General features: G+C 31.7%; 1 pseudogene; it reads right to left on the bottom strand.

Annotated features, from left to right (window-relative positions):
* Positions 1 to 4,537: 4,537 nt before the first annotated feature.
* LOC149494905 (uncharacterized) lies at positions 4,538 to 8,446 on the bottom strand (annotated as a pseudogene).
* Positions 8,447 to 26,326: the final 17,880 nt, after the last annotated feature.

Here is a 26,326-nt window from a genome sequence, read left to right as displayed (position 1 = left end):
CAAAATGACGTCGTTTTAATGTAGGTTTTAATTGATTTTGGCTCACAAGTTAACTCGAGAGCTCGGCTCGATAAAGCTGACTCGTGAGCTAATGACCCAAGCTCGAACTTAGCTCGATAATTTTATTGAACGAGTTCAAGCGAGCTTTTACCTAGCCGAATCTCAAACAGTTCATAAGCGGATTACCTCGTTTACATCACTAGCTTTTTGTTTCAAGACTAGCTTTCCACTTTAGAAAGGCATTTTGCTTGAGTTTGAATAGCAGCAGAAGCAAAAGCAAGGACATGGAAAGATAATATAATTAATAACATAGTAGTAAGTGAGAAGAACAGAATAAGGAAATGAAAGCAAATTTTCAAAGGAAAACAACATAAATAAAAACTATATTTTTTCCCAAAAATAGTGATAAAAAGTAAGAAATAAAAAAGGGTGCCATGGTCATTAAATAATTAGTTAGAAATTGCAATGCTTAAGAACTATTCATTTATTTATTTATTTTAGTTTTAAATAAAAAGTAGTCTCTCTCTGTCTCTTTCAAATAGGTATGGTGAAACTATCCGGATTTTGCATTTAAAATTTTAATTTTAAATTTTAAACGATGAGATTTGGCAAAAATGCTTTTTTATTACTAAATCATACCTGTAAATCAGTTTAAATTTTTCGAAAATCAGGTGAAAAACCCTTAAACAAGCAAAGACTGAGCCAAATCACTGAATTGAAGCAAACCGGTTCGGATCGGATCGGAATAGTCTAGAAACCAGCCTTTTCTTTTCTTCCTTTTTTTCACTTGTTTCTTCTTCTTCTTACTGGGTCTCGAGCGGCGCCGTTCCTCCCTCTCCCTCCTTTCCCGTTTTCCGACCATCGCACGACGAGAGCGAGTGGCGACCGGTTCCCAAAGAACCGCTGATCACGTTTTCAGCTTCCTTTCACGCAGAAAGAGTCCCTAATGGCGCGAAATGAGACTGTCACCTCCGACAACTTCTAATTTTTGATTTTCGACGATTAGCTCGATTCAAGCGGCTGAAGGCCTCAAGGTGAGTTCTGATCAGTTCCTCCCTCTTGTGTGAACATTTTCCATCCAAGAATCGACGGATTTGGTGGAGGGAACTGAAACCACCATGAACGGCGGCGTGGAGATGGCTACGGCGGTCGATCCGGCCAAACGAGCCACTATCTCCTCAAACGACACCAAATTATTTAGCTTCTACAAGTGGTTTCGAGCATTTTGGTGTAAGTGTTACAAAATTCTGGGTTGTTTGGGATATATGGGCCGCCGCCTTCGGTTCGGCGACCGACTAGCGAGTCCCCGGTGGGCCCCAAGAGGCAGAATCAACTTTTCCTCGCGAAATTGTATCCCATTTTCGGTTGGTACGCTCTTAGATCAATTCCTAATTTTTTATATAAATTTCAAATTTAAGATTATTAGTTGATTTAGTGGATTCCGAATAAATAGTTAATTGAATGTGATTCCCGCGGAAAACCTCGATAGATAAACTCACTTAATTCTGATAAATTAAGAATACTAGTCATTTAGAATAAATGTTATAAATGGAAACATGAAAGATAAATTGGAATACTTGAAGTAGTAGATTTAATTTTTGCTAGGAAGTAGATATTTTAGTCTTTATGTTAGATTAGTTGATTATTGAAGTAGATATAATTAAATAACAAGAAATTAGATTATTTGAATAGTTTTATATATAAATAGAATATTTTAGTATGTTATAAATAAATTAATTTTGATTGGTTTACAGTATTTATAGTAGCTGATTGTGATTAATTAATTGGTTTAGAATCTTAGAATTATTAAATGCATATATGTGTGCTTAACGGTTAATAAATATTGTCTAGGTTGGATGGGCTGTGTGAATTGAGTAAATGTTTAGATGAATTGCTCGATGGATGAGCTTTAAGAATTTATTGTTGAATTGTAGTCTTAAGCAAGTGGTTTTAATCTAATTTTAGGGGAGGTTCTGTCGAAATTTCGCTAGGATCTACGCTAGTTATATTTAATGGTTAAGTTAATATATTTATTTGGAATAATTCGTTTAGATCGCTCTAGTTGTTCACTGCTTCAATAAGTTAAGACCTGAAATTAGGGTGTTTTTTCCATTTAGCAATGTAAGCAATAATAGGTAGAATATATACCATATGCATCATACATAAACTCATTATTATATAATATGCTTCTTCTTTATTTGTTTATTTATTTACTTGTTTATTTATTTTTTAAATATCAATTATTATATTATTAGTGTTTAATACTCTTATGTTTATTTGTATTTATATATGAACATCTATTTGTACATTTGCATAATTTTTTTGTTGTTAATGTGTTGCATTTAAATGCGATGTTTGATTATTTGTATTGTGATATTGCTATGCCTTATTTGTGTGGAATTGGGATGAAGTGGGTCACCTTGATTTGTGAGGATGGTCTTTGACACCGTCAGCCATGTATAGAAGATTGGTGTCCCTGTGTGCATCTGATGATATGGATTATATGGAAAACCACAGGATGACCGCTTATTGGTGTGGAAATGAAAATAGAGTATAAGAAAAATGAGAGGGCTGGTCAAGTGAGGATTAGATCGGTCGGCCATGTATGGGGGATCAGCTCTTTAGTGCACACGTTATGAGAGGATGAGCCACGTGTGAGGACGGCTCATCGAGGGTTTTGGTGATGCCACAGACCAATTTCCACGTGTTTGATTACTTGAAGGTGTAATTATTTGTGAGTGCTGATGATATATCATGTGTTTGATCGGATGAATGCTTATTTTAGTATTTTAGGAAGCATTTGGTGTAAATGCTTGTGTTATGCAATAATTATTATACATTATTAAAATCACATTTCTTTTGTTTAATTTTTTTTTAGGAAGTAAATACTTTTTGTCCCGATTAAACGTCTATCTCGTTCCATGCAGAGCTAGAAAAAAATAACTTTTAAAATCAGTAGTTATTTAAATTATGTAGTTATATGTACTCAAACTTATTTATATTAATCTGTTAGTGAATTCTGCAGTTGTAGGATTTATGTACCTCTAGCCATGTATTAAAATAGGTATAATGATTTATGAACCCATAAATGTTTTAATTATTTTTCTAAGTGCATGTAACCGATAGCCCATATTATGAATGTAGTGAATTACAAGATGGGTCCGAACTATAAAATGTTTAAGATGTTAAATTTGGGCCAAGTATAAAATAATTATGAGATTTATGGTGCATGACAATATGGTCTGAATGTTTAAAATTGACATTGATATAGTTGAATTTTATAGTTTAGATTTATTACGGGCCTTGAGGGTCTTAAGTTTATCTAGGTTCTAGTGCCGATCTGACCCATGAAAACGGGTTGTGACATCTGGTTTGCCCAATATGCTTGTGTTTGGGTGAGCGACTCCCAAGGCTTGTTGTCATAGATACAATGATGTCATTGTTTGGCTTTTTCATAATTTTATAATGTATCAAAAGTTCCATAAAGTTTTAAAGTTTAAATAAAACTACTTGCTTTCAAATTACTAATTTAACTAGATAAAGACCGCAACTAGTTACTCAATGTTAGTATATTTTACAATTTGTACAATTAAAATATATAAATTATAATTAACACATATTTTTTCCATTTCATTTTATTTACATGTTATTTCTTTTTTGGATGTCCAAAATATTTGCAAGGTTTCTAAATTTATAAATGTAAATAATTACTTTTTCCATAATAACCTTTATGATTACTGATTGAATGAATGATTTCTATTAATATTTTAATTAGTTAATGGTATAAAATGGTAAATAACTTTTGTTGACTCAATTATTAATATGTTTGTTTTGTCAAACCATACAAACAAAATTGGATGGGGTAAGTATTTTTTTCATATAATCTGAATTCTTTTATGGTTTTTGACTTTATAATCCTATTATTATAAATGTTTCGTTGGAATATAGATCATGCCATTAAACAAATAACACAAATATTAATTATCATTAATCTTCCATAATTATCATAACAAATAACTCAAATATTAATTATAATAACCTCCCGTAATTATCATAAATTTTGTTGCAATTTTGAATTTGAACTAATTTCTCATAAATTATCATAAATCTCTAATTTTTTGCTTCCATCAATAATACAATTACCAATCAGCATAAATTTTCCATAATTATCAAAAATTTTATTCTAATTTTTTTTTACCAATATCGTATATATTATCATAAATCTCCACAAATTAACGCAATTAAATCATATTTATTTTTTTTTAAAAATCTAACAGAATAAAAATGACAAAAAAAAATTTTCCAATTTAAAGGTTCATTCGATTATTGTAATGTTACACACAACTACACAAGCATTTATTCAAACAATTTAAGTGTAATAAGCTCGATAAAACTTACATCATAAATGAATATACAACCCTAAACTTCTTTTTAAAAATATAAAACGTGAACTATAAAATTCTATGTTCATATATAAATTAAGAGACTTCCATTCTTAAAAAAACAAAAAAGAAAGAAATTAAGAGACCCCGTTCACCATGCACCTTTTTATTTTATTAAGTTGTTTAACCAAAAAAAAAAAAAAAAAAAAGATCATAGATGAATTTTAAATAAGCTGTACACATGAACAATAATAATGGATTAGCCCGTTTGGCCATCTTGAAGCAAAAGCTCTCCTAATTTGATTTCAGAAAATGGCTTTGTTAATGGATGGCATTTAGCAACTAGTTTTGAAGAAACTTGTTCCATGGTTGGCCGAGATTGAGGATTCATACTCAAACATGCAAATGCAAGTTTGGAAACATAAATCAAGCCTTCAGCATCTCTTTTTTGAGGAATTTGTAGGCATTGGTCAATCACATCTTTCCATAGGGTTTGCTGGTTCGTTGCTGCTGAAGATGATGAAAGAGATGAAATGAAATCTCCTGGATGTGTTCCCATTATTGTCTCCAGTGCTACCACACCAAAGCTATAAACATCAATTTTTCGTTGACTACCATTGTGTAAGCTAGCTATAGAAAGATTTCCAATACACCCATTAGTTTACAATAATGATAATGGTGCAAAATATGTCAAATACATATATTTTAGACTAATTAAGATGTCAAGGTGTTTACCTGGAGCTGTGTATCCAAATGTTCCGGCAAATGCAGTCCAATTTGATGTATCGGGCATCAAGAGCCTTGCTGTACCGAAATCACAGACATGAGCTTCTAATTCTGGATCTAGTAGGACATTGTTGCTGGAAAGGTCTCGATGAATAACTGGAGGGAAGCAATCATGGTGCATATAAGACAATGCACTAGCTATTCCTCTAACAACATTTAGCCTTTTACTCCAATTTAACTCCATTGCTTGTTCTTTATCACATAATATCTTTCTCAAACTTCCTCTTTCTATGAAGTTATAAATCAAAAATGAGTGTTCAGCATGAGGACAAAATCCATATAACTTCACAATGTTCCAATGGCGAATGTTTGTCAGCGCAACAATCTCATTTTCAAATGCTTTCACATTCAACATCTCATCATTCTGTGACTGGTTATGAAGTTTCTTCACAGCAACCACTATACCTGTTGGCAACACAGCTTTATAGACAACTCCATACCCTCCCACTCCAATACAATACTTAGAATCAAAACCTTCTGTAGCCTCGATAATGTTTTCATATTGTAGATCTTTATCTGGGCTCCATATTGCATGAACACCTTCCTCACTACTTAACTTGGCTTTTCTCCTTATACTTCTTCGACGGAAAATGAAAAAACATCCTATGAAGAGAAAGAACAGAAACAAACTGGCGGACAAGATTGGAAGAACAATATGTTTGATTACTTTTTTGTCTTTTTTTCCCATGGTTTTTTTGATTATGAAGGAATCACAAGTCTTTAAGTTGGTGTTATTACCGCACAAGTCTTTGTTGTTTCTCAGCGCTTCAAATGGAGCCTCACGGAAAGCTTTAATATTAGGAATCTGGCCCTTTAACTTATTATAGGATATATCCACCGATGTTAAGCTTATCAAATAATCAAGAGCAGTTGGAATAGAACTTGACAATAAATTGTGGGAGAGATTCAACATCTCTAGTCTTTGCAACTGTCCAAGCTGCTCTGGTATCTCTTTTTTGAACAAATTGAAACTTAGATCAAGGCTTTGTAGAGACCGTAAATTCCCAATCTCTGAGGGGATATTACTAGAGAATTCATTTTTACTGAGGTTCAAAAAGAGTAAGTTTGAGCATTCACCAAGCTGTTTGGGAATCGATCCACTAAGATTATTTGCAGCCAAATTAAGATTAGAAAGATCACGTAACATACCAATTTCTTTAGGAATGCCACCTGAAATCTTATTGTTGCCGAGATAAAGGTAAAGTAATTGTAACTTTCCCAATTTTTTCGGTATATTCCCCACAAGATGATTAGATGAGAGGTCAAGCCATTGCAATTGAGTTGCCTTGCTGAATTCAGATGGAATTATGCCTGAAATATTATTCTTGGAGATTTTCAAAGTTGACAAATTGTGAAAATCTTCCCATTTCCATGAAAGCTCACCATAGAATTTGTTATCACTTAAATCTAAATATTTTAAGTGTGGATATATCCCGAAATCTTGAGATATATTTCCTATGAGTTGGTTTCTATCAAGACGGAGTCTTATCAAGCTGCTACAATTTTTAAGGCTTTGAGGTACGGGACCCGTAAAATTGTTTCCATCTGCACTAAAATATTGAAGTTGTCCACCAAGGCATATGTCATTTGGTAGGTGACCTCCCAATCTATTTTCATATATTCCTAATACTTTGAAGAGAGTAAGGTTGTTAATCTCTAAAGGCACAGCACCAGAAAATTGATTCAATCCAAGCAATAACTTTGATAGCATTGTCAAGTTTCCTATGGAAGCTGGGATTGCACCGGTGAGTTGATTGTCTGACAAGTCCAAAACAGTAACGGACCTCAACATTCCAACTTCCCATGGTACGGAACTAGAAAGTCGGTTGGTATGAAGATTAAGAGTTGATACCTTCGTCAAGTTTCCCATGGAAGCTGGGATTGCACCGGTGAGTTGATTGTCTGACAAGTCCAATTGAGCAATAGACTTCAACATTCCAACTTCCCAAGGTATGGAACCAGAAAGTCGGTTGGCATGAAGATAAAGTTTTGATACCTTCGTCAAGTTCCCTAAAGAAGCTGGGATTGCACCGGTGAGTTGATTGTCTGACAATTGCAAATCAGTAACGCACCTCAACTTTTCGACTTCCCAAGGTATGGAACCAGAAAGTTGGTTGGTATGAAGATAAAGAGTTGATACCTTCGTCAAGTTTCCTATGGAAGCTGGGATTGCACCGGTGAGTTGATTGTTTGACAATTGCAAATCAGTAACGCACCTCAACTTTCCAACTTCTTAGGGTATGGAATTAGAAAGCTTGTTTAAACCAAGATAAAGAGTTGATACCTTGGTCAAGTTTCCTATGGAAGCTGGGATTGCACCGGTGAGTTGATTTTTTGACAATGCCAAATCAGTAATGGACCTCAACAATCCAACTTCCCAAGGTATGGAACCAGAAAGTCGGTTGGCATGAAGATAAAGAGTTGATACCTTGGTCAAGTTTCCTATGGAAGCTGGGATTGCACCAGTGAGTTGATTGTATGACAATTGCAAATCAGTAACGGACCTCAACATTCCAACTTCTTGGGGTATGGAACCAGAAAGCTTGTTTAAACCAAGATAAAGAGTTGATACCTTCGTCAAGTTTCCTATGGAAGCTGGGATTGAACTAGAGAAATTATTGTATGACAATGAAAGGATCATGATAAATGTCAAAGTTCCAAGTTGTTGAGGTATGGGACCAGAAAATTGGTTCACATGAAGTTTAAGTACTGATAGCTTTGTTAAGTTTCCTATTGATGTTGGGATTGAACCAGACAGATGGTTGATTGACAAGTCAAAGTATGTGACAGAGCTTAATACTCCAACACCTTGAGGAATGAGACCAGAGATTAAATTAATAGACAAGTCAAACACATTGAGTTTGGAAAGATTACCAACATGGGAAGGAAGATTTCCATGAAATGAGTTGTTGCGAAGGTTAAAGTAAATAAGGTTGGGAAACAAGAGAAGATCAAGATTTTGAAGTGTACCTTCTAAATGAGAATCCACAAGTCTTATTGCAGAGATACTCTTATCCTTATGACAGTGAATACCAAACCAATGGCAAGGAGTAGCACTGGTTGCAGACCAAGATGATAAGACAAATTGGCTCTGATTATTAAGACTAGCTTTCCATTTTAGAAGAGCATTTGCTTGAGTTTGAATAGCAGTAGTAGAAGCAAAAGTAAGGACATAAAAGAATAATATAATTACTAGCATAGTATTAAGGGAGAAGAAGGAGAGAGATTTGTGTAAGGAGGATGGCATAATCGGTAGGTAGTTGCTTATAAATAATGAGGGATTAGAGAAATGTTGTTGAGGAATTTAAGATGCAAATGAAGAGATATTTATAGGGAAAAAATTTGCCTAGACGGAGGCCATGGCACCACTTATAGATCAAATCAATCAAACTAAGGATTTTTAAACACGGTTCGACTTTATCTTTTTTTTAAAAAAAATATATATATATATGGTCAGAAATTTCTAACTATTACATGTGTTTGGAAATTTAGGGTCAAAACAGAACATTGAGGTGGCAACAAATTAATAAGTAATTTTAAAGACAAAAAGATGTAATCAATTCACGTGTATGTGTTTTTAGAAATTTATTACAGAACATAGACACAACAACAAACAAGTGAGTTTAAAGACAAACGCAATTAATTCCACTTTTGAGTTTACTTTGTTGTGGACCCAAACATAGGCCCTAGACATGTCAATATTCTCTTTTTTATATATTTTTTTTATAAATAAATTAACACCTCGCAATGCTTTGATATGCTAGGATAAGGAAATGAATACAAAAGTAAATCTCAAGGAAATTTCAAAAGAAAACGACATAACTAAAAAATTTTTTTTCCCCAAAATAATGCATGGTGCCATGATGATTAAATAACTAATTAGACATTCCAATGCTTAAGAACTATTTAGTTTTAAATGAAATAAAGTTGGCATGGTTTGGTTTTTTCATAATTTTATAATTTACCAAAAAGTTTTATAAAGTTTTTAAGTTTCAAATAATTAAGCTTTTTGAATTACTAACTTGATAGTGTATTTTTAATATTAGACTTGCCAAGACGAGGTCTATAACTATGAACATTTTAAAAATTGTTTTCATTTTACTATCAAAAAAAAAATTGTTTTCATTTTCTTTTTTCAGTGCATGCTTAGAAATACCTTCAATTCAATAAAAAAATAATTTTTCATTGGTTTGGTTCATAATGAGTCCATAAACCGGGTAAAACAAGTCACTCCCATTTTTAGGACTTTAAAATGACAAAAATAAATTAATTTATTTGAAAATCCATAAGAGATTTTTTATTAAATAATGAATAAAGATGATTTCAATTGTCTATTCAAAATTTGGGTAAACCATTAAATACCTTCAAACTTTGCGTCTTGTAATAATTTCACCCTAAATCCAACTTAACCCCTCAAGCGCTCCAACTAAAATGTTTGGTCGCAATTATACCCCAATTCGAAATTGATCAAAATTAATGAATAATATATATTAAATATGGGTCCTACAACTTGAATTAATTTTATCCAAAGAATGAGTTGGCTAAATTATATTATAAAATACCTCAAACTTTGGCGATTGTAACAATTTCACCCCAAAATGACCTTAATCACTCAGACACTCACTTTTAACTTTTTATCACAACTGCAAGTTGAATTCAAATTATAGCAAATATATTGTTCGAATAATGGGGTCACATTCAATTACAATTTCACCTTAGATTCAAATTTTATCTTATTTTACTAGAGCCCCTAAATTACTAGACAAGTATCAATTTTAAAACCATCTATATCAATATAGAAATGTTGCAATCTGTACATTAATAAAAAGTCCTTAATAATTGTCAAAAATGGAGTTTCGAACTAAACAAAACGTCAGATATTAGAAATGAAGATAACCTAATTTTTGGTAAAAAAATAAATTAATAATTCACACCCTCATACATACAAATAGTATCAAACAAAAGATGTATTCTACAACAAAGAAAAATAAACCAAAAGAAAACGAAGTAACAAAACCAAAAATGAAGGAATAAAATAATAAAACGAAAAATGAAAAACAAAATCTAAATAAAGCGAAAAATTAGGAAAAAGTACAAACAGAAAAACTAGGTATATATACGAAATAAATTATAGTTTCGGTTCCATAGTTGGAAAACTAAACAGTCGAAAACTAGGTTTCCGATTCAACGGTAAATAAGGTGTGTATATATATATATATATAAAATAACTCACCTGACACCTATAAATCAAAAAAATTATATAGAATCGCAATCAACACCGATGGAGCAGAATACAAAATATGGAATCAAATCGACTGTAAAATATCTCAAGAAGAATGAAATCTATGAGGAATAAAATACAGAAAGAAGAAGATGAAAAAAACAAAATGAAAGCGAAATTGTAGAATAAAAATCGATTTTCTGATAAGAATAAAAATAAAAATAAAAATGAAATTGTAGAATAGATATTAATTTTCCGGTGAAGAATAGAAATGAAAACGAAAATGAAATCATAGAACAAAAATTGATTTTTCGATGAGGACTCTCACGTCAAACGTGCCTGTGACGATGACTCTCATGCAGGTCTTGCTGCCAAAGGCAACTCACGCCTACCATTAAAACAAGAAGCAGTAAAAGAAGAAACATTAGTTTCAAAGTGACAAACAATAGCATCCAAACAGAAAATAAAAACCTCGTTACGTGAAAAGGTAAATAAGTAAATCAGTAACAAAACTGATATTGTTTTAATAATTTAGGTCAAAATGAGATTTTTAAACTAAAGTTTCAAAATCTGACATATACTACAATATCCTTATTAGAAATAAGTAAAAAAGGTACTACCTTCCCGGAAATGTAGGAACCATTTAAAAAAAAGTTTAATGTATAAATTTACTATTTTATTTTTTTGAAAAAAATCTTGTGATACCTCTAATTTCGCTTTGACTGATTGAATACAATAATTTATAAAATTGTACCCATTAAAATGCTCCAACTTGTAAAATTAAATCATAATTAAAAAATAAGAAAATAATTATTCTAAAAGTTGTACTAATATATATAGGACCCTTTTGGTCTCTTAAAGGACAACAATAATTCAATTATTACTACTCTAATTTCTTTATGAAATTCCCATAAAATTTTCCACTCCACTTATGAACCAAATCAATGAAACTAAGGATTTTTAAATAGTATTTCTGTTGAAAGTTATGGCATTATTACCGTCACATTATGAAAACATTTTGTTTATTACTATTGTATTATGTTGCGGCCTTTTTAGTTTTAGAATTATGGCTTAGATAGGTTAACTACGAGATAAGTTATGAAGTAAGGGTAAAAGTATGGACAAGTATGAAATTGACAGCAAACCGTACTTGTGGTACTTTAATCTTTTTGTATTCAAGTGTGAAACTTGATCAATGAATTATGCCCACTATGAAACCTCCTATTTCATAATGTTTTTCACAATCCTTCTCCTTTAAAGCCTAAAATCTACAAAATCTTTTCCTTTCTTTACTGCAGAATTTGTTTTGTAAAAGTTCTACAGATAATGTTATTTCTCAATCACTTTTTTGCCCAAAACTCTGACAGTTTTGATTTTATCCTTTCTTTTTTGTAAATATATGCTCCAAAATATCCAACTAACTATTACGTGTTTTGTGGAAATTTAGGGATAAAACATAACATTGAGGTGACAACAAATAGGTGAGTTTAAAGACAAAAAGATGTAATCAATTGACATATATGTGTTTTCAGAAATTTATTACAAAACACATAGGTCAACAAACAAGTGAGTTTAAAGACAAACACATGTAACCGAATGTAGCAAATTAATTCCACTTTTGAGTTTACTTTGTTGTTGACCCAAACAAATGCTCTAGACAATACAGTATTCTCTTCTTTTTTTCTATTTTTTTTAATCAATAAATTAACACCTCGCAATCCCTTAATATGTCAGGATAAGGAGATGAATACAAAAGGAAATCTAAGGAAATTTCAAAAGAAAACGACATAACTAAACAATATACTTTTTTTCCCAAAATAATGCATCGTGCCGTGATGATTAAATAACTAATTAGACATTCCAATGCTTAAGAACTATTCAGTTTTAAATGAAATAATGTTGTCATGGTTTGGTTTTTCATAATTCTATAATTTATCAAAAAGTTATCAAATATAATTATTCACTTTCTAAATTACTAACTTGATAGTGCATTTTTAATATTAAACATGCTTAGACGAGGTCTATGACTATGAACATTTTAAAAATTATTTCCATTTTATTCTTTTTTCAATGTATGATTAGAAATACCTTCAACTCAGTAAAAAAAAATAATTTTTCATTAGTTTGGTTCATAGTGAGTCCATAAACCGAGTCTAAACAGGTCAATCACATTTTATGACTTTAAAATGACAAAAAATAAATTAATTTATTTGAAAATCCGCAAGAGACTTTTTATTAAATAATGAATAAAGATGACTTCGATTGTCTATTCAAAATTAGGGTAAATCATTAAATACTTTCAAATTTTGCATCTTGTAATAATTTCACCCTAAATCTAACTTAACCGCTCAAGCAGTCCAACTGAACTTTTTTGGCACAATTATACCCCAATTCGAAATTGATCAAAATTAATGAATAATATATATTAAATATGTGTTATACTTGAATTAACTTTACCCAAAGAATGAGTTGGCTAAATTATACTATAAAATACCATAAACTTTGGCGGTTGTAACAATTTCACCCAAGATGACCTTAATCACTCAGACACTCAGTTTAACTTTTTATTACAACTGCACCTTGAATTCAAATTATGGCAAATATAATGTTCCAATTAGGGGTTCACGTTCAATTACAATTTCACCTTAGATTCAAATTTTATGTTATTTTAATAGAGGCCCTAAATTACTAGACAAGTGTCAATTGTAAAACCTCTACATTAATAAAAGGTCCTTAATAAATGTCAAAAATGAAGTTTTAAACTAAACAAAATTTCAGGTATTAGAAATGAAGATAACCTAATTTTTGGTAAAAAAATAAATTAATAATTCACAACCTAATCTTAATGAATCCACGTCACACCCTCATACATACAAATAGTATCAAACAAAAGATGTATTCTACAACAAAGAAAAATAAACCAATAGAAGAGGAAGTAACAAAACCAAAAATGAAGGAATAAAATAATAAAACGAAAAATGAAAAACAAAATCTAAATAAAGCGAAAAATTAGGAAAAGTACAAACAGAAAAACTAGGTATATATACGAAATAAATTATGGTTTCGGTTCCATAATTGGAAAACTAAACAGTCGAAAACTAGGTATATAAAAAATTTTATGATACCTCTAATTTCACTTTGACCGAGTGAATACCATAATTTATAAAATTGTACCATTAAAATGATCCAACTTATGAAATTAAATCATAATTAAAAAATAAGAAAATAGTTATTCTAAAAGTTGTACTAAATATATATAGGACCCTTTTGGTCTCTTAAAGGACAACAATAATACAATTATTACTGCTCTAATTTCTCTATAAAATTCATAAAATTTTACAACTCCACTTGTGAACCGAATTAATGAAACTAAAGATTTTTAAACAGTGTTTCTGTTGAAGGTTATAACATTCTTATGAAAACATTTTGTTTATTAATATTGTATTATGTTGCAGCCTTTTTAGTTTTAGAAGTCTGGCTTGTTGGGATTATAACTGATCCGGAGTGGGCCTGTGGAAAAATGCCGGTGGTAGAAGTAAAATAAAATTACCGATGATAAAAGTTAATAGCACCGATCAAGATTTAAATTACTATTACCACATATATCTCCAATAATTACGTATTGGATATTGACGATCTAATCTAGTAGAAATAATAACCACGGTAAAAAATTAAATAATTATCATAAATGTCAGATGAAAAATAAGGACACCGAGATTTAAGTGGTTCACCCTTCAACTGCTATGGGCTACGTTCACAGGACAAAAACTCCAAATAATTCTTCCACTGAAAATAGTAGATACAAAAGAGATTACAAAAATAGTGGTACTCTAAGTGTTTTCCAAAAATACCCTAAAAATTATAATCCTTACTATTTTCTCTCTTTTCCAATTTTAAGAACTCTATTCTAAAATTCTCTATACTAATTGTGTATTCGTATTCTTTTATTTTTGTGTGTTTTGCTTAGTGGACGCGTCATTAACGCGTCAACCAAATGGACGCGTTAATCAAGCGTCCACTTTTCTTTTTCTCATTTACGTATTAATTACGCGTCCACCTTTCCTTTTTTTTCTCCTTCTACAACTTTCTTTGACCGCCAAAAACAAAATCTTTTTTTTTTTCTCTTTTCTTCAAACTTTTGTGGGTCCCACATGTCGGAGGGACCCCACAACATGGCTTAGATAAAGCAATACATTGATTTATGTTCCAAGCTAGATTCATTATTAGTAACTAGTAGAATGTGAAATTGCAACCTTCGAGGAAAGCCCACCTAAAAGTCAGTACATTTCCCAAGGATTTTTTCTTTTCTGATTACTCTTTATTTGGTGACCATTTTTTCCTTGTGCTGCATTAAGTTCTACATTGACATTAGTTTTTGTGTATTCTACTGAGTAAGTTTTCTATGTGTACTCAAGGAAAGAAGAAATTCTATGAACAAGACCCTTTGTTTTTGTTTGGTGGATTACAGGCTCGAATCCTAAATTTTAATTCAGGATAAGTTTGTTTATGGAACTGAATTAATAATAAGTTGCTTATTTATATTTACATATTTGCAAATCAAATTTTGTATTTTAGAGTATTTGGGGAAGGGATTCGAACCTGAATCTATTGTCAGTTCGTATATACATTTATTACTAGGTTATGCTTTAGTGTGCAAAAAAATAAAAACTTCTTATTAGAACCCATTAAGAAAGCAATATAATTTATTTATTGTATGGAAAGATAAAATTGCTCCTACAATTATAAAATGACTTTATATACCTCTTAATCATTTGACAAACAGCTCTTGATATAACATTTCTTAATCATTCAACTCAATGATATAATTCAGACATACAAACTCTTCCTAACTAATAAGATAAAAACTAATACCAAAGACTCTAAAAATTTGTTGTTTTCATAATTTTATAATTTATCAAAAAGTTTTATAAAGTTTTTAAGTTTCAAATAATTAAGCTTTTTGAATTACTCACTTGATAGTGTATTTTTAAAATTAGACTTGTCAGCACGAGGTCTATAGCTATGAACATTTTAAAAATTATTTTCATTTTCTTTTTTCATTGTATGATTAAAAATGCCTTCAAATTAATAAAAAAATAATTTTTCATTGGTTTGGTTCATAGTGAGCCCATAAACCGAGTAAAACAAGTCACTCCCATTTTTATGACTTTAAAATGACAAAAAATAAATTAATTTATTTCAAAATCTGTAAGAGACTTTTTATTAAATAATGAATAAAGATGGTTTCAATTGTCTATTCAAAATTTGGGTAAACCATTAAATACCTTCAAACTTTGCGTCTTATAACAATTTCACCCTAAATCCAACTTAACCCCTCAAGCACTCCAACTAAAATGTTTTGTCACAATTATACCCCAATTTGAAATTGATCAAAATTAATGAATATTATATATTAAATATGGGTCCTACAACTTATACTTGAATTAACTTTAACCCAAAGAATGAGTTGGCTAAATAACACTATAAAATACCCCAAACTTTGGCGATTGTAACAATTTCACCCCAAAATGACATTAATCACTCAGACACTTACTTTTAACTTTTTATCACAACTGCACGTTGAATTCAAATTATAGCAAATATATTGTTCGAATAAGGGGGTCACATTCAATTACAATTTCACCTTAGATTCAAATTTTATCTTATTTTAATAGAGCCCCTAAATTACTAGACAAGTGTCAATTGTAAAACGATATTAGAAATGAAACCTCCTATTTCATAATGTTTTTCACAATCCTTCTCCTTTAAAGCCTAAAATCTACAAAAATTTTTCCTTTCTTTACTGCAGAATTTGTTTTGTAAAAGTTCTGCAGATAATATTATTTCTCAATCACTTTTTTGCCCAAAACTCTGACAGTTTCGATTTTATCCTTTCTTTTTTGTAAATATATGGTCCGAAATATCCAACTAACTATTACGTGTTTTGTGGAAATTTAGGGATAAAACATAACATTGAGGTGACAACAAATAGGTGAGTTTAAAGACAAAAAGATGTAATCAATTGACATATATGTGTTTTCAGAAATTTATTACAAAACACATAGGTCAACAAACAAGTGAGTTTATAAAGACAAACACATGTAACCAAATGTAGCAAATTAATTCCACTTTTGAGTTTACTTTGTTGTTGACCCAAGCATATGCCCTAGACAAGATAATATTCTCTTTTTTTTTTCTATTTTTTTTTATCAATAAATTAACACCTCGCAATCCTTTGATATGCCAGGATAAGGAGATGAATACAAAAGGAAATCTAAGGAAATTTCAAAAGAAAACGACATAACTAAACAATATACTTTTTTTCCCAAAATAATGCATCGTGCCGTGATGATTAAATAACTAATTAGACATTCCAATGCTTAAGAACTATTCAGTTTTAAATGAAATAATGTTGTCATGGTTTGGTTTTTCATAATTCTATAATTTATCAAAAAGTTTCAAATATAATTATTCACTTTCTAAATTACTAACTTGACAGTGCATTTTTAATATTAGACTTGCTTAGACGAGGTCTATGTCTATGAACATTTTAAAAATTATTTCCATTTTATTCTTTTTTCAGTATATGATTAGAAATACCTTCAACTCAGTAAAAACAATAATTTTTTATTAATTTGGTTCCTAGTGAGTTCGCAAACCGGGTCTAAACAAGTCAATCCCATTTTATGACTTTAAAATGACAAAAAATAAATTAATTTATTTGGAAATCCGTAAGAGACTTTTTATTAAATAATGAATAAAGATGACTTCAATTGTCTATTCAAAATTTGTGTAAATCATTAAATACTTTCAAATTTTGCGTCTTGTAATAATTTCACCCTAAATCTAACTTAACCCCTCAAGCACACCAACTAAAATTTTTTGTCACAATTATATCCCAATTTGAAATTGGTCAAAATTAATGAATAAAATATGTTAAATATGAATCCTACAACTTATACTTGAATTATCTTAACTCAAAGAATGAGTTCGCTAAATTATACTATAAAATACCATAAACTTTGGCAATTGTAACAATTTCACCCAAAATGACCTTAATCACTCAGACACTCAGTTTTAACTTTCTATCACAACTGCACCTTGAATTCAAATTATAGCAAATATAATGTTCCAATTAGGGGGTCACATTCAATTACAATTTCACCTTAGGTTCAAATTTTATGTTATTTTAATAGAGGCCCTAAATTACTAGACAAGTGTCAATTTTAAAACCATCTAAATCAATATAGAAATGTTGCAATCTCTACATTAATAAAAGGTCCTTAATAAATGTCAAAAATGCAGTTTTAAACTAAACAAAATGTCAGATATTAGAAATGAAGATAACCTAATTTTTGGTAAAAAAATAAATTAATTCACAACCTAACCTTAATGAATCCACGTCACACCCTCATACATACAAATAGTATCAAACAAAATATGTATTCTACAACAAAGAAAAATAAACCAATAAAATGAAGGAATAAAATAATAAAACAAAAAATGAAAAACAAAATCTAAATAAAGCGAAAAATTAGGAAAAAGTACAAACAGAAAAACTAGGTATATATACGAAATAAATTGTGGTTTCGGTTCCATAATTGGAAAAATAAACAGTCGAAAACTAGGTTTCCGATTCAACGGTAAATAAGGTGTGTGTATATATATATATATATATATATATATATATATATATATATATATATATAGTAATCAATAAAATAACTCACCTGACACCTAGAAAAAAAAAATATGGAATCGCAACCAACACCGATGGAGCAAAATACAAAATATGGAATCAAATCGACTGTAAAATATCTCAAGAAGAATGAAATTTATGAGGAATAAAATACAGAAAGAAGAAGATGAAAAAAACAAAATGAAAGCGAAATCGTAGAATAAAAATCGATTTTCTGATAAGAACAAAAATAAAAATAAAAATGAAATTGTAGAATAAAAATAAAAACCTTGTTACGTGAAAAGGTAAATAAGTAAATCACTATCGAAACTGATATCGTTTTAATAATTTAGGTCAAAATGAGATTTTTAAACTAAAGTTCCAAAATCTGACATATACTACAATATCCTTATTAGAAATAAGTAAAAAAGGTACTACCTTCCCCAAGTGTAGGAACCATTTAAAAAAAAAAGTTTAATGTATAAATTTAATATTTTATTTTTTCTGTAAAAAATCTTGTGATACCTCTAATTTAACTTTGACTGAGTGAATACCATAATTTATAAAATTGTACACATTAAAATGCTCCAACTTGTGAAATTAAATCATAATTAAAAAAATAAGAAAATAATTATTCTAAAAGTTGTACTATTATATATAGGACCCTTTTGGTCTCTTAAAGGACAACAATAATTCAATTATTACTTCTCTAATTTCTTTATGAAATTCCCATTAAATTTTACTACTCCATTTATTAACCGAATCAATGAAACTAAAGATTTTTAAACAGTGTTCATGTTGAAGGTTATGACATTCTTGTCGTCACATTATGAAAACATTTTGTTTATTACTATTGTATTATGTTGCAGCCTTTTTAGTTTTAGTATGGCTTGGATAGTTAACTATGAGATAAGTTACGAAGTAAAGATGAGATTGATGGGCAAGTATGAGATTGATAGTAAACCGTACTTGTGATACTTTAATCTTTCTATTTAAGTATGAAACTTGATCAATGAATTATGCCCACTGTGAAAACTCCTATTTCATAATGTTTTTCATAATCCTTCTCCTTTGAAGCCTAAAATCTGCAGAATTTGTTCCTTTCTTTACTGCAAAATTTGTTTCTAAAAGTTCTGCAGATAATGTTATTTCTCATTCACTTCTTTGCCCATAACTCTAACAGTTCTAACTTTATCTTTTCTCTTTTACAAGTGCATGGTCAGAAATATCCAACTAACTCTTACGTGTTTTTGTGGAAATTTAGGGACAAAACAGAACATTGAGATGACAACAAATCGGTGAGTTTAAAGACAAAAAAATGTAATCAAGTGACATGTATGTGTTTTCAGAAATTTATTACAAAACACATAGATAACAACGAACAATTGCATTTAAAGACAAACACATGTAACCAAATGTAGCAAATTAATTCCACTTTTCAGTTTACTTTGTTGTTGACCCAAACATATGCCCTAGACGAGACAACATTCTCTTTTTTTTCTATTTTTTTATCAATAATAACACCTCGCAATCTTTTAATATGCCAAGATAAGGAGATGAATACAAAAGCAAATTTCAAAAGAAAACAACATAATTAAAAAATATATTTTTTTCCAAAATAATGGTGCCACGATGATTAAATAACTAATTAGACATTCCAATGCTTAGGAACTATTTAGTTTTAAATGAAATAATGTTGTCATGGTTTGGTTTTTTCATAATTTTATAATATATCAAAAAATTTCAAATATAATTATTCACTTTTCAAATTTGCTAACTTGATAGTGCATTTTTAAAATTAGACTTGCCTAGACGAGGTCTACGACTATAAACATTTTAAAAATTGTTTCCATTTTATTCTTTTTTTAGTGTATAATTAGAAATACCTTCAATTCAATAAATAAAAATAAATTTACATTAGTTTGATTTATAGTGAGCCCATAAACCGGGTCTAAACAAGTCAATCCCATTTTTATGATTTTAAAATGACAAAATAGATTAATTTGTTTGAAAATTCGTAAGAGACTTTTTATTAAATAATGAATAAAGATGATTTCAATTGTCTATTGAAAATTTGGATAAACTATTAAATACCTTTAAACTTTGCGTCTTGTAATAATTTCACCATAAATTCAATTTAACCCCTCAAGCACTCCAACTAAAATTTTTTGTCACAATTATACCCCAATTCGAAATTGGTCAAAATTAATGAATAATATATATTAAATATGGGTCCTATAACTTATACTTGAATTAACTTAACCCAAAGAATGAGTCGGTTAAATTACACTATAAAATACCCCAAACTTTGGCGATTATAACAATTTCACCTCTAAATAACCTTAATTACTCAGACACTCACTTTTAACTTTTTATCACAACTGCACCTTGAATTCAAATTATAGCAAATATATGGTTCTAATAAGGGTCACAGTCAATTACAATTTCACCTTAGATTCAAATTTTATCTTATTTTAATAGAGCTCCTAAATTACTAGATAAATATCAATTGTAAAATACTATATCAATTTAGAAATGTTGCAATCTGTACATTAATAAAAAGTCCTTAATAAATCTCAAAAATGAAGTTTCAAACTAAACAAAAGATCATATGTTAGAAATGAAGCTAACCTAATTTTGGTAAAAAAAAAAAAAAAAAAAAAAAACACACCAATAGAAGACGAAGTAACAAAACCAAAAATGAAGTAATAAAGTAATAAAATGAAAAATGAAAAACGAAATCTAAATAAAACGAAAAATTAGGAAAAAGTACAAACAGAAAAATGATCATAGATGAATTTTAAATAAGAAAATAAGACGATAACATTTCAACAAGTGAAGATTTCGCTTACCAGCCAAAAATAAGAAAATATATCACAGGAAGTGAAGGTCAAAACTATCTTTACCTCCAATAAGACAAATGCATGTCAATTTTTATAAAAGATAAAAACCAATTATATTATGCTGCCATCTAAGCACTAAGGTGTACAGTAAAATAGTATCAACACACTTCACCTCAAAAAGAATGAATTGAAGAGAAGCAGTTTCGCGGAAAATCCACACAGACAGAAAATCCACACAGTCCCTCCAACATGTGGGACCCACACACATGGCTTAAAAAAATAAATAAAAAATAAAAAGAGAGAGAGAGGGAGAAGGCAAAATGAGCTGCGTACAGCTCATGCACAACTTGCATGAACTGTACACAGCTCATGCCCATACCCAAGCCCATACATTCTTCTCCTATAAATAGGAGAAGAAAACTAGCTTCTCAACACACAAAAACGAAGAAAGATATATATACATCTCTAAGTATATATATATATATATATATATATATATATATATATATATATATATATATATATATATATAATTTTAGGAAAAGGGTCCTAAAATTAGAAAAGAGAGAAAATAGTGAGTATTATAATTTTTGGGAAACACTTAGAGTGCCACTATTTTTGTAATCTCTTTGTACCTACTATTTTTAGTAGAAGAATTATTCGGAGTTTTTGTCCCGTGGACGTAGCCCATAAGAGTTGAAGGGTGAACCACGTAAATCTTGGTGTCCTTATTTTTCAACTGGCATTTACGGTAATTATTTAATTTTTACCGTGGTTATTATTTCTGGTGGATTCGATCGTCAATATCCAATAAGTAATTATTGGAGGTATATGTGGTAATAGTAATTTAAATCTTTATCGACGCTATTAACTTTTATCGTCGGTAATTTTATTTTACTTCTACCACCGGTATTTTTTCGCGGGCCCCACTTGGGATCAGTTATAATCCCAACAATTGGTATCAGAGCCTTTGGTTGCTAAATTCTGTCAATTTGCTACAAAGTTACTATTTACGTGAATAGTGAATTTCGTGAATAGTAAATTTTTGTCAGATTCAGAATTCGACATGGCTAACGACGGGGCAATGATCAAATTGACGGATTCAAATTATTCAATGTGGAAATCCAGAATGGAGGACTACCTCAATTGCAAAGATCTGTACGATCCAATTGAAGGTGATAGTGCAAAGCCGGAAGAAATGAAAGAAAGGCAGTGGGAGAAATTGAAAAAGCAAACCTTGGGTACAATACGCCAATGGATAGATGCTAGCCTGTATAATTACGTAAGAAATGAAAAAGATCCCCAAGTTCTCTGGAAGAAATTAGAGAATATGTACGAGGCTACGAATGCTCAAGAAAAAGTCTTCATGATGCGTAAAGTCATGAACTTGAAGCTGTCAGAGGGACGATCAATTACACAACACCTGAACGATTTTGAAGGACTCGTAACTGAGTTAGCAGTTAGCGGTATGTCCTTAGAAGACGAGATGCAAGCATGCCTACTATTGGGATCTCTACCGGATAGCTGGGATACTCTTGTGGTATCATTAAGTAACTCAGCTCCAAATGGTGTGGTAACGATGTCTATGGTAAAGAATAGACTACTTAATGAAGAACTAAGAAGAAGAGATATTGCCAGTACCAGTTCTCAAGCCCTTGTCACAGAGAATAGGGGCCGGAGCAAGAGTAGAGGTCGAGGGCATGTAAAGACAGGTGGTAGATCCAAGTCCAGAGAGATGAGAAAATGTTACCATTGCGGTAAGGAGGTTCATCTCAAAAGAAATTGTCGTTTACTCAAACAGGATAATGCAGACCGAAGACAGGAGAATGACAGAAATACATCTGCTATAGTCTCAGGAGAAGATGGTGAGGTGGCTTTAGTCACTCATGATGCAGATTGCTATCATGTTGGAGATGCAGATACCGAGTGGATAGTAGACTCCGGTGCTTCTTACCACTGTGTTCCAAAAAGGGAATACTTTTCCACTTATAAAGCAGGAGACTTTGGCACTATTAAAATGGGAAATAATAGTGTCTCGCAAGTGGTGAGAATCGGTGATATCTACATAAAGACAAGTGTCGGGTGCACATTAACACTTAAAAATGTGCGACAGATTCCCGATCTTCAGTTAAACCTATTGTCTGTGAGTGTACTGGACAAGGAAAGCTATCACCATCATACAGGTGGCGGTAATTGGAAACTCACCAAAGGGTCTTTGGTGGTGGCGAGAGGAAAATTATGTTGCTCGCTGTATAAGACGCACGCAATAATATGTGCGGGTCAACTGAATACAGTTGCAGATGATGCTTCACCAAATTTGTGGCATAGGCGGCTGGCGCACGTTAGTGAGAAAGGATTGAATTTGTTGGCTAAGAAGTCCCTCATACCATTAGCCAAAGGTAAAATAAACCCTTGTGATTATTGTTTATTTGGGAAGCAACATCGGGTCTCATTTTTGAAAAGCTCTAGAAGGAGAGACAACAAGTTAGAGTTGGTACACTCTGACGTATGTGGTCCCATGGAAGTAGAATCACTTGGAGGAAGTAGGTATTTTCTTACCTTCATTGATGATTTCTCATGAAAAACATGGATATATTTGTTGCGCACAAAAGACCAAGTATTCAAGCACTTTCAGCAATTCCATGCGATGGTGGAAAGGGAGACTGGAGTGGCATTGAAGTGTTTGCGCACAGATAATGGTGGTGAGTATATCTCTAAGGAGTTTAGAGATTATTGTAGTCAGCACGGTATCAGGCATGAAAAGACAATTCCTGGTACGCCTCAACACAACGGCGTTGCTGAACGGATGAATCGCACCATTATTGAGAGAGTCAGATCCATGCTCAAAATGGCCAACTTACCTAAGCCATTTTGGGGAGAAGCTGTCAATACTGCTGTCTACCTAATCAACCGACTACCTTCAGCACCTTTGGATTTTGATATCCCGGAGAAGGTCTGGATAGGTAGAAATATTTCATACTCTCATCTGAGGGTATTTGGCTGCAAGGCATTTATGCATGTTCCGAAGGAGCAGAGATCAAAGCTTAATGATAAGTCAGTTCCTTGCACTTTTGTTGGTTATGGAGACGAAGAGTTTGGCTATAGGTTATGGGACCCAGTGAAAAAGAAAGTTGTCCGGAGCCGAGACGTAGTATTCCACGAGAATGAGATCGTGGCAAATACAATTTGTGAAGAATCCACAAGTGATGGTGTTGTTGATATTACACCAGGAAGCATTCCCACTGATGATGCCACAGGAGGAGGAATGCCAGAATCAGAACGAGAAGAAGAAGAAGAGCCAGTCGTAGGGGATCAAGAGACAATTGTAGATGATAACAGTGATGCAGAGGGTGTTGAGCAGGGGGAGCCAGAGAACCCCATTCCACCAGAAGGAGTTGAACCTCAATTAAGAAGGTCAACTAGAGAACGCCAACCATCTACAAGGTACCCTAGTTCTGATTACATTTTGATTACTGATGAGGGGGAGCCAGAGAGCTTCCAAGATGTGCAATCTTGCAAAGATAGAGATTGCTGGACAAAGGCCATGCAAGAAGAGATGAATTCTTTGAAAAAGAATGACACATATGAGCTGGTGAAACTTCCAAAAGGGAAGAGAACACTCAAGAACAAATGGGTGTACAAACTGAAGAAAGATGATGGCAACCTAGTGAGATACAAAGCTCGATTGGTCGTCAAAGGCTTTACTCAAAAGAAAGGTATTGACTTTGATGAGATTTTTTCACCAGTTGTGAAAATGAGTTCTATTCAAGTTGTGCTAGGTCTTGTAGCCAATTTGAATCTTGAGTTGGAGCAGCTTGATGTAAAGACCGCATTCTTGCATGGGGATCTAGAAGAAGAAATCTATATGGAACAACCAGAAGGTTTCAAGGTAAAGGGAAAAGAGGACATGGTTTGTCGCCTGAAGAAGAGCTTGTACGGGTTGAAACAAGCGCCGCGACAATGGTATAAAAAGTTTGATTCTTTCATGGTGAATCAAGGATACAAAAGGACAGATGCAGATCCTTGTGTGTATGTTCAGAAATTCCCTGATGGTAAATTTTATCATCCTTCTCCTATATGTTGATGATATGCTAATCGTTGGACTAGATGCACATATGATTAGCAAATTAAAGAGCGATTTGTCAAAAGCATTTGACATGAAGGATTTGGGATCGGCAAAGCTAATTCTCGGAATGGAGATTATCCGAGATAGGAAGTCCTGCAGGTTATGGTTATCGCAGGAAAAATATATTGAACGAGTTCTAGAGAGGTTCAATATGAAGAATGCTAAACCAGTTAGCACTCCGCTTGCCGCTCACTTCAAGTTGAGTAAGAAATCCTACCCATCAATAGAGAAAGAAAAAGGAGATATGTCAAATGTTCCATATTCTTCAGCGGTCGAAAGTTTGATGTACGTAATGGTGTGTACGAGACCAGACATCGCTCATGCAGTTGGCGTTGTGAGTCGATTTCTGTCAAATCCCCAGAAGACACGTTGGGAAGTAGTGAAGTGGATTTTCAGATACCTAAGAGGAACTTCAAAGTTATGTTTAACTTTTGGAGGTGAAAAGACTGCACTTGTTGGCTACACAGATGTAGATATGGCCGGTGATCTTGATGAAAGAAAGTCTACATCAGGATACCTATTTACATTCTCAGGGGGAGCTATTTCATGGAAGTCGAGACTACAAAAATGTGTTTCGTTATCAACAACCGAAGCAGAGTACGTTGCAGCAACGGAAGCAGGAAAGGAAATGCTTTGGTTAAAGCGATTCTTTCAAGAATTGGGTGTGCAGCAAGAAGAATATATAGTTTATTGTGATAGTCAAAGTGCGTTAGACTTGAGCAAAAATACTATGTATCATGCACGAACGAAACACATTGATGTAAGATATCATTGGCTTAGACTTGCCATTGAAGAGAAGCAGTTTCAGTTGCGGAAAATCCACACAGACAGAAATGCTGCGGATATACTGACAAAGGTCGTTCCGAAGGAGAAGTTCGAGCTATGTGTCAAAGCAGCAGGGATGGAGAGTCCCACCATGTAGTCGGGAGGAGGAGAATTGTTGTGGGTCCCTCCAACATGTGGGACCCACACACACATGGCTTAAAAAAAATAAATAAAAAATAAAAAGAGAGAGAGAGGGAGAAGGCAAAATGAGCTGCGTACAGCTCATGCACAACTTGCATGAACTGTACACCGATCATGCCCATACCCAAGCCCATACATTCTTCTCCTATAAATAGGAGAAGAAAACTAGCTTCTCAACACACAAAAACGAAGAAAGATAAATATACATCTCTAAGTATATATATATATATATATATATATATATATATATATATATATATATATATATATATATATATATATATAATTTTAGGAAAAGGATTCTAAAATTAGGAAAGAGAGAAA

Source organism: Jatropha curcas, chromosome 7, assembly GCF_041381405.1.
Source record: "Jatropha curcas cultivar XTBG-Jc1 chromosome 7, XTBG_Jcur_1.0, whole genome shotgun sequence".
In the NCBI taxonomy this organism is placed as follows: Eukaryota; Viridiplantae; Streptophyta; class Magnoliopsida; order Malpighiales; family Euphorbiaceae; genus Jatropha; species Jatropha curcas.
Note: the sequence above shows the minus strand (reverse complement) of the source record. Positions and strands in the feature narration are given on the sequence as shown.